Here is a 9,456-nt window from a genome sequence, read left to right as displayed (position 1 = left end):
AATACTTAGACTGGGTGACATGAATGCTTGGAGAAATCTTATAGGTACTAGATCCATTTATGAAAACTCCAAACAATTGCCCGTCTGTTTTCAGTGAGATCCTTAACCCTTGGTGTTGTAACGACGAGACAATACTGCTTTCCAAGACAGACAAGTACAGCTTCTCTTCTTTCTCAAGAACAACTTTCTTTGGAAGTTGAGAAGCTGTGGAATTTGACTATAACTTGGGTGAAAATCAATGAGATCTTCCCAAGCAACACTTGGACACGGATGCTCCTTATCTATGTGAACAAAAGAAACTCAGGTTTTAATGTAATTGGTGTTAAGGTGGATACTAGGAACAAAGGTGACATTCCTTGAGTCTGAGATCCACTATTTATCTTGAAATCGGGTTCAGTATAAATAACACGTATGAAATGTTTCCCCTACACTGACAATGGGCCTTGATTAATAATTAATAGTATTTCTGGATGTCAAGGGAACATTCATTCCCTATGCTTGGTAAATCCAGCACAGGAATGCTTGTCAGCATCCATTGGGAGGGAGATTTATGATGAAACCTGGAATCAAAAGTGATCAAATACTGGAAAACTAACTTCACACAGACCGCTGAACAGTCACTGTATAATAATATTCTGCACTTCTTGTGTTTTATGCATATGACTTAATGAGACCCCCGAACCTTATTGCATTTTTAGCTGTGTTCATGTTAGGTGCCTTTTCTGACTAGTGAAATAATGACAGACAGATGAGGATTCATATTTTGATTTAGACATCTTGTTTGCTACTCAGGTTCATGGTTGCTAGCTGGAGGGTAACTCACACATGGTCCGGGAAAACTTTGGATTCAAAACTCTTAGAACTGTCCTGCAAGCAGAGATCTTCTGTGACGAAACAGCCTTTCCTTGCTCTTCACCCTACTTGATAACTGAACTGACAACTGAATTAGTGAAAGGTCTCTAATGTAGTGCTCAGAGGACCAAGGGAAAATATTTTGCCTGACTTCCATAGGCTGTGGAGCAGCTGCCTTAAACGTTTTAGTTTTCCCCAGCTGATCTTAACTTTCAGAATTAGAAAGGCTAGAAACAGAGAAATGTAAGAATGAGCACACATCTGCCTGACATTTTTCTGTCTGGCTAACCTGCATGTAGCCAAGCTTTCATACTCAACCCCATGTACACATACAGGGATCATTTCTTTTTTCCTCATTTTGTTTTCACTTTCTGTCAGATACCCAGAGAAGGTGGAAGAGCACAAGAGTCCCCCTCCTGCAGAGATTCATTTTGCAGGATGGTCAAGGTATGAAAATGAAGAAAGAATTGAGCCCATGATATTGGCTCACTCAGTCTACCTCCTTGCCAGCACAAGGTTATTCCATACAGTGCATCTCTGGATGTTATTTCCAGACTAATTGTAATTTAGGACATTCCTGCTTTTCACTTCTCATTCTAATTATAATCTCCCTATCTACCTGAAATAACCTCCATTAAAAAAAAAAGAGAAAAGGGATGGTCTTAAAAAAACAACTACAAAGAAATCAATCCCTCATCCATTACCAGGTTTTTCTTTTGTTCTGGAGCCACGCGTGTAACCCGGTTAGACCTGTTCTCTTTGAATACTGAGGACTGAGCTGGCCTTATGCAAATGATCCCAACCTCATCTTCGTTGTTGTCGTTCAGATCCAATCAAACGAACAGGAAGTGACCTAAGGAATTTCCCTATTGGCTGCCTGAGTGTTCAGCAAAATGTTTTAAAATTAATATCACATCCATTTATCTTCACTCCTGGGAGTCTTTAGGAGTCATAACCTTGTACCTCTGTTTTCCCAACCTACTGTTCTGTAGACAAGTTCCCTATTGCCTCAGTTAAGGATTTCCACTCCAGAATCTGCAGCTAAATGAGGTAAGGTGTGTGGGCTATTTTTTTTTTAATATACTTCCTTTAAATCAACACCAGTGAAAATGAAAAAAAAAAAAAAAAAAAAAACGGGGGAAAAAAAAAAAGAAAAAGAGAAGTATCTACTGGACTCATGGGCACCCTGCTGAGCTCTTCTCTTCCCTCTTTGGAACAGCAGCTAAGCTCATTTGTTCAAAGGCTTTTTAACATTACAATAAAGACTTCTATTTCCCATTTTGAACTTGTATCTTACTTCTGTTTATATATTTCTGTTGTGTTTATGTTTGACTGGGGCCAGATCTGCTGCCTTTACTTACCCAGCATGTCACTGAAACTGAATTGAGCTTGTGGCTTTGTCAGGTTTACTTACAGTTTGCAGAGGATCCTTTCTATTTATGACGTATCTAATAATATTCTGGGTCCTAAATCTGCTGCTTTTGTCCACAGAGTGGTCATCTGTTCAGTAAGGCAAGGGGTGAGAAAGTGGTCCTCCTCAATACCATTGGATGTGCTGGTGTCAGAAAACTGGGAGACACTTTACAGTGATATGTTTCTGTTGCTTTTAGTGATAAGGATGTTGATGGTTAATTGTGTTGATTGAAAATTAAAAAAGATTAATCCTACAGTACATTTATAACTTAGATCAGTTTTATCCTCAAGGCAATTTCTTGGCAGTTCCTGTGGTGAGGGGGGTTCTCCCCATCTTAGTTCTTTCTAAGCTAAAGCACTCCACAGAACCCAGCTCAAGCACTAGGTAGGTAAATACAGTGTGAGTAGAGGCCTGCAGTGTCTTTGCCTGTTTAATTTGTTTCTCTTCCAGTGTAATTTTATTTTAATAGAACCAGAACTGGTCCCTTAAGGTATAGACACAGCTGTTTAAAGTAATTGTAGAAGTGAATGTAAAGAAAAAGTTTCTCAAAATCCGTGTTGATTTTGTAAAATATGTGTGATGTGGCTTAGTGATAGATGTTTGCGTTTCACCACATGAGGCATTTTAGGCAAATGCTCTTGTGTATATGGTTATAAAGTTATTGAATTTTATCAGTAATGTGCTTTTGGATTACTTCACCTAAAAATGTCACCTTTCCTTCTAGAGTACATCCAGTTACCCTTTTTTCCCTATTCTTTAGACAATGAAACCAGTTTATAATGGCAGAAATGAGCCTTGAGGTAAAAGTTTTATTTAGGGAGTTTATTTGTACTTGTGTCAAATAGGACTGTATTAAATATATCTATCTGGCAAAAGTATTTCTTGTAATTGGTGAAAACCTTGGTGTAGTAAAAAAGTGCACTTGCCTAAGTTCTGTTTTGATGGCAAATTTGCAGGTAGATATTTAAATCAATTTTCTGATATCTGTTTTGCACTGTAGAAAATACCAGAGCCAGAAAATACAGCAGTTATATATTTAATGCAAAGGCAGAAACCAAAGAAAACAGCCACAATTAAAACTAGAAAAACAACAGGATTAAGGTGTTTCACTGACAAATATCACAATGACAGTTTAATTTGTGGTGCTTAAAGTTTTCAAACCCAGAAGTGATTGCTGCGGTAACAATGGAGGACTTCCCAGAATTTTTCAGAGTTTAATTTGGTGGCTTCAGGTAGAGCTTACCTTCTAGAAAACTTCTGATCTTAAAAAGCAGACAAAAAAGTCCACAAGTCACTGGGAAATTCACCCGAACTTCCAGTGCTCGAGCAATTAAATACCATTCCTCTAAAAATATTTTACTTCATTTTCAGTCTGATGTGGTCTAACTTCAACATTCAGCCACCTGATTTTTTTTGCGTCCTTGGATGTGTACAGTCCCCCTGGGTGGCAAGTTTCTGTTCCCTGTGTAGGCAGCTGGGGACAAGTCCTTCCTTAGCCTAGTCTTGAATAATTGTGTTAGTCCAAGTTCCATAGTCTGGTTCCTGTCATGGAAAAACTTACACTAACTTGCACACCAGTGAAAACCTTTGGGACCTCAACCTGTTCCACTGTAAGCTTTTCCATCCTTTAATCACTTCACTGGTCTCCTCTAATTTTTCAACATGTGCTGTGAAATTTGGATGTTGGGACTGGACATAGGCTGTGGGAACAGCAGGGCCAAACACAAAGGTAATGTGGGTCAATACACTGGGAGTTCAGGGTCAGGCTTAGTAAAGTGTGCCCAAAGCTTTCATTGTCCTCCAGACACCCTTCTCACCTTTGAGCATTGGTCCTACCTGCGGAGACAAGGTTATGGTTAATACAGTTGATGTTGTTTGCTTGTATTTATTGTTAACTTTTTTCTAGTCCTAGTGTGATTTGTAAAGGCTATAAGGATGGTAATAAAATGTATTTTTCCCAAGTTATAGTAGTAAAGGCTCTCATATCAGACCAGAATAATCCTTTGTTTGCCCTGGCACAAATTAGGTAGCCCTTCACAGCAATTTATAGGTGACACATACTACCCCAGTCATGGTGAGATCAGGTAATAGAATGTGGTCTATTTAAGTTGTAATATTATGACCCTCTTGTCATCTGAAAGAGTGTGCTATAGTATTGCCATAGTAATTTCGTATTACTACAGATATTATCAGGGTGTTGTGAGTTTTCGGCATTGGTGGGAATAGACAATAAGATGTTGGAGAAAGACCAAATTAAATCATTTGGCTTCCACAGAACTCCCTTAATTTTTTCCATTCCCAACGAATTTTATTGTTAATGTCAGTATTTGTTCTGTTTGGGAGGTGCAAGGTAACAAATTGAAATGGAGAAAGATCAAACTAAAAAAGAAAAATCATCCAGAGACACAGATGAAGAGAGATTAGAGAAGGAAAAGGAGGATTTCTTTAGTTGCGTCTGTGTTCAGACAGGACTGATATGTTAACCTGTTGCCTGTCTCACAGCAGTTTGCACAAAAAAAAAACCTCTGTGAGGATGAAATTCTACACCTGCTGAAGAAGAGAATATTTATGTACAATTCTCACAGAAGAGGATTAATGATTTTATTGCCTCAGTGAACTCAGAGAATTGTCCATGAGCCTTGACATCTTTCCAGAATCAGTGCTTACCTTCCCTCCCTTGTTCACCCCTTCTGCACTCTTTATACATGCCTAACTTAGTCTTAGGTACAAACCATTCAGTTTTCTCCCAGGCAAACTTTTCACTGACTGCAGTGTAGTCTGGATCTATTCTGTGGAGTCACAGTTATGTTGTCCATCTATTGCTGTTTACTTGTTTAAATTCAATTCCCAGACAAGTGTCCAAGCTCTTTCTGCAAGGTGATGAATACCATCTCTGTGAACTGGAGTAATGACCTATTGTACAGAGAGACAGGTTGGAAAGTGGGTGCTACAGGACAGACCTGTCTGGCTTAAAAATTGGTCAGTGTGCCAAGACCAAGCTATGGATGGAGATGAATGACCCCTTCTTATTCTGATGGTTAATATGACCACCCTTCATAGGATTTTCTGTGGTCTTGCAGTTCTCTCTTTCTCATCCGCCTTCCTATGGTGGTAAAGTAGGTATTCTTGTTGAGGACTAGGCGTTCCTGCAGCAAGCAGCACATAAAAAGAAAAGGGTCACAAACTTAATTGTCAGTTGTCATTGCTAATGACACACGATGTTAGGATGTGGTAGAACCAAATATAAAGGCTTTGCTGTACATGAGGAAATGAACAGAAATGCTAATAATTTTTGTAGCTTGCATAGTTTGTGATGTTAATGAAGCAAAGGCTCTGCCCAGTCTCTCAGCTTTTGTTACTATTGAACTTTAAACCGTAAACTCATGGAGTTTTCTTTCTAATAATGTGTCCTGTGAGCACTGGTGAAGTCCAACACCATCTTCAGCAAAGTACACTGGCTTCAGCTGCTGAACCAACCTAGTGCTTAAGGATGCTTCAAGATGTCTAACCAGAAATGTCTGCTTCCCTTTCTCCTTGTCTCTGCCTTCAGCACACTTTGCAGCTTACATGTATTTTGGCTCCTGAGGAACCAAGGATTTATTTCAGTAAGTTTTCAAGGAAACTTGGCAAGGGTGGAGTTTGTAACACTGGTGAAAGAAAGGGTAAGCAGAAAAGGATTTGTTCACACAGCTGGCATATGGAAAAATAAGGATGAATTTTGTTTCTTTGGAAGTTGTCATGAGTCCTTCTTAGTGTGTGAGCTCCTTTGAGCTCTACTGAGGATGCAGCTTGCACCAGTTTGCTCACTGAATGCCTAAAATACTTGGGCCATTTGTCTTTGGTCTATAGACAGGTGGGAATGAGTAAACATGGAGTCATGTAGCCAGTGGAGCAATCAACTGGCATTTGGCATTTTGTGTGTCTCCCTCTGAGGAAGAGCCCTCAAAGGCTCCCTTTCCGAAAGCTGACATTGCACATGGGTATTGTTACCTATTCTTCTGCTGATCTTGTGAAATATGCTCCACAGGAAAGAATGTGAGAATTAGTGAAAAAACAGCTATCTGGGGCTGGATAATCACTAGTCACAGATCAGTAAGATGGGTCAATAAAGGAGAATTGCTTTGCAGTGGTGAAAAGAAAGTCATTCTTCTTGAAGGTTATGAAAACACGTAGAATAAAAGTTCTTTTATGGAAAAAGTATTATGGAGAGAGGTTATGAACATAAACACTTGAGAAGTTTCATCAGCTCACAGTAGTAGCCAGGATAGTCTCCTGAGCCCCTACAAGTCATTAAGGATTTAAGAAACTATGTGTAAAAATATGCTCTATTGTCTAAATTACTAGTGCCATAATCAGAAGAATCGTTCTGGTTTTTTTTTTTTTAATACTGCTCTTGGTCTTCTTTCATCTAGTAGTGAGCAGGTAACCAATTTATATTGCCATATAATTAACAACCCGTTTAAAACTGCCCAAGATGCTATGGTCAGGAATCAGACTATGTCCATGAAATAATGATTACCCCAAAACTTTCTTAATGATTTTTACTGAAACATATAATTATTATTATGCAACAGTTTAGAAGCTTGCATCTTGATGATGCACTTTCAAAGTATGCTTGGCTAGCCAATTGTTTCATAGATTGGCATGGCTATTGGAGGGGCTTTATCAGGGAGTTGAATTCTGACACATTCAAGGGTGCTGCTCTCATCGCTTGCAGTGGGATCTAACACACTGCTCACATAAAACAGACTTGTAATATTCCCAGGCAGCTGCCATGAGAGAGGAAGATGAAAAAGCTTTAGAAAGCTGAATTAATAAGTGATTAGATGAGTGAGGTATCCTTACAGACTTATCAAAAGCAGGATGTACAAAATGAAATAATATGTTTTTGGATTATAGTCGAATCGTAGGCAAACCAGTGAAGCTTTCTTAGTCTGCCTGTAGCATCTCCTGATACGCATACACTCACACATACATGCTGCACTAAGCAAATGCACATGCCCATCCTTTAGGTCCTGCATGGGCTTTTTTGCTTTACTTTTAAAAAAGAAGAATTCAAATATTTTCCCCAATTTCAACCAATTTTATTTGCTTATCTGAATAACTCCTCCTTAATCCTTAAATTTAATCCTTTAAAATGTAAAGCTGTATTTGGTATGTATGTGTGTTTTGTTGGTAGGTATAAATGAGTGATCAGCCTTGTCCTGCAGTGATTAAAAAAAAATTAAAAAAACCCCAAAAAACATCAAAAACCCAAGAAAGAAATAAAAGGAAAAGAGCCCTGGTTTTGTTCTGTGTCATGGTAGTTTTTCTTGCACGAACATGTGCTACTATACATCGCAAAAGCTAGCAGGGCTTTGGGTCATGAAGAACAAAGGTATCAGACTATCGTATGCTATGACACATCTTCAATATTAAAAATCCTATGAAGATTTAATCATTAAAGATAAAAAGAAGGAAAAAAACCCTCCTTGGCGTCTTAAAATAGCTGATATGGCACTGCTAGCACTGCCTTCCTAAAACAATGTTAAAGATGGTATAATTCACATGGTAATAAATCTCCTTTTGACGAAAAAGTTGTTTGAAATAGTCCGGAAATATTTTTATTGGGTTTGTTGGTGGAACCTGTTCCAGTTACCTTGAGGACTAAGTGAGATATATAGCTGTACAGAGGAATAAAAAGAACTGAGGGGAAGCAAGCTTTTTGCCCTGTTTCTGACTCCTCTAGCCTACATCCTAGGGACCAGTCACAAACTATCAACTTGCTGTAAGACCTGGCAGTATTGTGCCGCAGATAGATAGATAACTGAAGATGATATTTTTGTCTGGTTTACTGGTTACAGGCTTATGGTGGTGATAAAAAGGGCTTCCTTGGCAAGGTCAGTAAGTCTACGTAGAAGGCAAAAACTGAAAGAGGTTAAAAAAATGAAACAAAAATTAGAAAAAGAGAAGTAAAAGAAATAAGGAGGAAAAGAAGGAATAGCAGCAACCAGTGAAAGAGAAGGAACAGGACTGCAGACTTCAGATCCTAGGTAGCATTTGAGATGGTCGAATCTGGTAGCCCGCAAAGGCTGCATTTCAGGATTACTGTGGTGAGGATCTGGAGAAGGTTCCCTGGTGACGACGCGCACAACGGCCATTTTAGGCTGGTTCAGTTTATTGCTTCCAGCGCAGCTGCTCTGCTGTGACAGTACAGGCTGTTTGCAGTGATACCTTAGCTTGGTATTCAGTGCTTTCTGTCTTTTACAAACAATGCTACAAAACAGACTGAGTTGTACTTTTGTTACTGGGACAACTTGAATATAGGTTTTTACATGTCTGTTGATTGGGACTGCGATCCTCCCTCTCTGTTGCCTAGGAACATGCTTTTCAAAATTCCTTTCTTTCATTGTGATTACAAGAAAACCCCAAACAAAACAAACCCCCAAGAAAGTATAGAAGAAAAACCAACAAACCCAAACCCCCACTTTGAAATAACCATAGTTCCACAGAACAGAAATTCTGAATTTCAGCCAGCTCTACTTAGGAATTTCTAGCTCTTTTTCAGGGTCATACATTGGTCAAGGACAACTTCTTTTTATTTAATGATTTGATATTATTGAATATATATTGAATTAATAGATTATTACTTTTTTTCGGCCAACAACATTCAGGTGCGTAATAGCCACGATACATAGAAGAATCTTGGTTTCAGTCTAAACAGGCCTCTTTCATATAGAAAATTCTTTCCCTATTTAATACCTTTTTTATGGCCTCAAAACCTCCATGATCTTCCCAACTCATCTGCATGTTGAAATTTTTGCTGGATGTGTGATATAATGGATAACAATGGAGCTTGAGCTTGAAGATACAAGTTGGACTGACTTATCCATTTACTTGTTACATGACTATATATCACTTCAGGAAATCATTTCAGCTTTGTGTCTCAATTTTTCTATTTGTAATAAGGAGGTAATACTAGTTCCTTCCTTCAGTTCTGTGCTTTGTGTCTTTGCTGTCTCTGTGGACTCTTCTGCTTGACGGTTGTCAGTGGTTCAGGAGTTCTTCCGTCACCACAGATGCTTTATAGTAGGTGAGCCCTGCAGGCTGAATTTTCAGAAGAATTTAAAAGCAGCTCAGTTCCCAGCTGAGTTCCTACTTCTCATGGACTGCACTATTTGGTTACTTTTTATAATAGTAGATTAAGAGTT

The 9,456-nt window shown here is 38.7% G+C and overlaps 1 protein-coding gene across 1 annotated transcript in view; it reads left to right on the top strand.

Moving 5' to 3' along the window:
• The first annotated feature begins 1,751 nt into the window (after positions 1–1,751).
• Positions 1,752–9,456, top strand: part of EHF (ETS homologous factor) — a 31,942-nt gene continuing 24,237 nt past the window's right edge. Inside the window, exon 1 of the mRNA XM_061347223.1 lies at positions 1,752–1,902. The gene's annotated coding sequence lies outside the window, so the exon portion shown is untranslated. The remainder of the gene's footprint in view (positions 1,903–9,456) is intronic.

The sequence above is a fragment of the Neopsephotus bourkii genome, unplaced genomic scaffold (genome assembly GCF_033783945.1).
Source record: "Neopsephotus bourkii isolate Nb327-2 ecotype Australia unplaced genomic scaffold, CSIRO-AGI_Nbou_v1 NB_42, whole genome shotgun sequence".
Taxonomy (NCBI): domain Eukaryota; kingdom Metazoa; phylum Chordata; class Aves; order Psittaciformes; family Psittacidae; genus Neopsephotus; species Neopsephotus bourkii.
Note: the sequence above shows the minus strand (reverse complement) of the source record. Positions and strands in the feature narration are given on the sequence as shown.